Source organism: Corvus brachyrhynchos, unplaced genomic scaffold (genome assembly GCF_000691975.1).
Source record: "Corvus brachyrhynchos isolate BGI_N302 unplaced genomic scaffold, ASM69197v1 scaffold283, whole genome shotgun sequence".
Taxonomy (NCBI): Eukaryota; Metazoa; Chordata; class Aves; order Passeriformes; family Corvidae; genus Corvus; species Corvus brachyrhynchos.
In genome coordinates this window covers 3,223,406-3,227,284 of record NW_008237409.1, presented here as the reverse complement: position 1 = coordinate 3,227,284, position 3,879 = coordinate 3,223,406, and positions in this window count along the sequence as shown.

Below are 3,879 nucleotides of genomic sequence, written 5' to 3'. Positions count from 1 at the left end.
GGTGGTGGGGGTGCGAGTGAGCCCGGCTCGGCTGGTAGCTGCTGGTGAAGCTGCCCGGCCAGTCTGTGGGATGGGGTTTGTTCCTCTCGTTCGGTGTGTTCGATACTCTGCAAGTTACAGCCTCTCATCCGTAGAGTTTAATCTGAAAGATAATGGACAGAAAGCACGCTAAGACCCAGACGGGGCAGGCTGTGAGGAAAAGGCAGGCACAGGCTGAGCCTCCAGTTCCCAATGAGCGCGCAACGCTTAAAAGAAAAAAAAAAATCCTCTTTACAAATCTAATCTCTGGAAGCAATTGAGTAAGAATGGAAAAGATGGTGCCCCACAGTGCCATTTCTAAACGTCTTTCTGGTGAGTGGTTGAGGCCGCGGGTGTGGAAGCAGCGTGCAGGCTCTGGCTGGGCTTTGGTTGGGATTGGGATAACGCTGGTACTTGCAGGGCTGGGGGTGGCTGAGCCACCTCAGGCATCCCCTGTGTGTGGACACCGCGAGGCTGTGTTGGGATGAAAGGGATGAGAGGGATGACATCTTCCTGGATGGGTCTCTGAACCCTGCTCTGCCAGCACTCCGCTCTGTTCCTTAGGTAAAGGAATTGTTAAAGGAAAAGTTGGCCGTTGTCTGGCAGTGCCATGTGATATCCCTGCTGCTGAGAAGAGATGTAGTTTTGAAACATGGATTTGGCTTTTTTTATCTTGTTTGCCACTGGCTTTTTGTCACTTAGCCTACAGTTCTGCAAAAACTCACGTATTTAATGCTGTGCACCTGGATAATAGTGCTGCCCAAGGCCCCCAGTTTGCCCCTTTGAAGTCCCGACACTTCTAACTGGGAGCTCGCCCAAGTGGTCGGGATCTGAGCAGTTTCATTAATCAGAGGAGCTGCAACAGAAGCTTCATCCGTCAGAGAAACTACAGTTTAACTCAGGTTTCTTTTAAACCAAACCCTCTTCCTACAGGGATGTGAAAACACTGTGGTTCCAATTAGTAGCTGACCATTTCCCTACAGAACATTTCAGATTATTTAGATGGTGGGACTTCTGCTTGCCATATTTGCTTTAAAAATTCCACTGCAATGTAGTTAAATGGTCGGGAAATCATAGAAGTGGAAGGTGGCATTAATTTTACATGCTGGCCAATGCTCCCATCTATTAGATTGCAAGAAAACATGAAATAAAAAGATTATGGGGTCTTAAACTCTTATTCCAAGAAGCCCTGAGTTAAATTCAGGATTATTTTTGTGTGGAGTGTAAAGTAATTGAAGCTCGTGCTGTATATTTTCAAAACTAAGCAGATGTGATGTGGCTTTGGAGGAAGCTTAATCTACGGATAACAGAGGACCTATTTGTAAGTTGTAAGGGCAATTATGTCAGGATATCAGATTTCTAAACAGGAGATTTATAACCTGTAGCTCAGGCAGTTAGAAGTTTCCTTGTATAATAGGCTGATTTTTTAAATAGTCGGGTTAATGACCTGACTCCCCAGAAAAGCACAAACTTTCTATTTTTCAAAAACATGCCAGCGAGAGCTGGGGATGTCGAGCATATGTTCAGTACCTCACGGGCTTAATTTGTTTTAAAACAAAAGCATTAGAGGAATGTAGGCAGTGCTTTTGAGTTATGGTTCCTTTGCACTAAGGGATACTCCTAAACCCCAGCGAATTACACAGATTTATGGGAAGAAAGGGATATTATGGATGCAGGGTAGAGACAGCGAGAGAAGTGGGAACACTAAGAGCTCTGTCCCTGAGCTCTCAGCTCCCTGTCCTTGCAGGTTACAGGGCTTGTTTGGGAGAAGCTCTCCCCAGCAGGGTTGAGTGTGAGTGATGCCCAGGCTCAAAGACCTCCAGAAGTCCTTTCCAGCCAACACTTCCCATTATGGCTTGGTTACTTTATCTACTGAAGCCATGAAAGCTTTGAGGAAAGATGATGGCTTCCTATCCTATATAAAAGCATCACTTTTGTTGCTCAGAATTATTGAAAAATATTACTTTTAAGGTCCATCTGTCATTGTGCACATCGTGTACTCTGCATTTTTCTACATCTCTCCTTCTTCCAAACCGTGGGCACCAGACATTGATAGATCTTAAACCCCAGGCTCCTATCTGGGTTTGCAGTAAAATTCCCACAGTCCTAAAAGTAAATTAGCATCTAACTCTGATGATTATTGGGGAAAGTAGTAGGAATTGTCAAAGCAAACAGCCACTCTCCGTTGAATGCCTCGGTAACTCAATAATGCCGGGGTGCAGTTACCAGGGACAACCAGTCCAATTGGAGTAACTTCAGCACACAGCAATTTCTGCCTCCAAACCAGTAATAAAAGAAAGCAGTACAAGTCAGCAAACATCTGGCCGTGGGGAAAGCCTTTGATTAATGAGGAGGATGGCATTATGCCTCCGTCTGAGCCGCAGCCAGACCTATTATTGGGTGGGTTTTTTTGAAGGACAAAACCAGAATGCGCCAAATGAGATTGGAGGCCTTTAACTTGTGGTGCACATCCCTCAGTTAAGTTGTTCAGCCCTGGATTTGGGCATCCAAAGGTAGCTTTTGGTAATTGATTTGTCTTCTGATAACTGATTTGTCTTCTGGTGTGGCTGAGCAGAGCATGGGGGAGAAGATGTTGCTCTGTGTCTTCATTTTGTTTGCGGTTTTGGTTTACCATCGCCCCGTTGTTACCTGTTTGCACGGACATCTGCTCGAGTTCTGGAGGGTTGATTTAATAACAGCTTTAGTCCCTGATTGCTGCTGAGACCCTCAGTAGTGTAAACAGCCCCCATCTGCCTACATGCCCTGATGTCCCCCAGAGCCCACAACGAGGTGTCTCCCTTCCTGCTGTCGGAAGGATCCCAGACTTCTCCTGGTGAGCTCCACACCATCCCTGCTGCAGAGTCCACCTACACTCGGGGTGAATTTGGGTGCTCTTCTAGGCCTTACGGCACACTGGCTGTTGGAGGAGGGCACAGCATGCTGTGCTGCTGTGGGACATCTTGGTCATCTCTGCTAAGAAAAAGATAAATTGTCCACATTCTTCATTGCGTAGCTCTCTCACGTAGTTCCACACAGGAGTGGGAGAAAGGAGACTTGGGGTGCTGGAGGAGAAAAAGCTCTACAGTGAGGGAGCAGCAGTTTATCTTTCGCTGTTGTTTATTTGCCTTTGCTTTTGTTTTTACTTGTTACTTTCTTGGCCCAGTCATCTTCCTCGTTCCTCATTCTTTTTAATCTTGGATTTTCTCCTGACGCTTGCTCGGTGCATCCACACAGCGCCACAGTGGTGTTGGGGCTGTGCTTTGCCTCTCTTGTGTTTTGTGTTTTTCTGCTGTATTTATGCATCTGGTTGAGAGTTGTACAGATTTTTCTTGGGAAGGCTGAGATGCTTCTGTTCTGGATTTAAATAAATGCAGAACATGTTGATTGTTTTTCTGTGATTATTCAGTCAAGTATCTGAAAACAATTTGAGGATCTCCCTTTGCTCACACTGGTAAATTCCATTTGGTTGGGACAGAGTGTTTTCCCTTTTTCTTAAAAGATCATTTATTGTGGGAACCTCTCCTAATAAGACACTGGGTACTAATTTTGTAGGTAGTCTTTGTGCAAGAAATGGTGGGGAGAAGATAGAAATGTCATTAAATTAGACTGTACACAGTATTTTTGTGGAGGAGAAGTCTTCAAACCCTTGATTACAGTTTAAGGTACACCGTGATTTTCAGGGACTTAGAACTTTTCTGTTTGAAATTGCCATCTGCTGAGATCTGGGAGGCAAGTGGTCAGCACAGATGTGGGATTTGTCTTACAGAAGATTTTGTAATTCACTTGAAGCAGCTTTTGAATTTCATCATATAAAAATATCTAAGTAATCACTTTCAGCTGTATTCCTGATTTTATATTTCT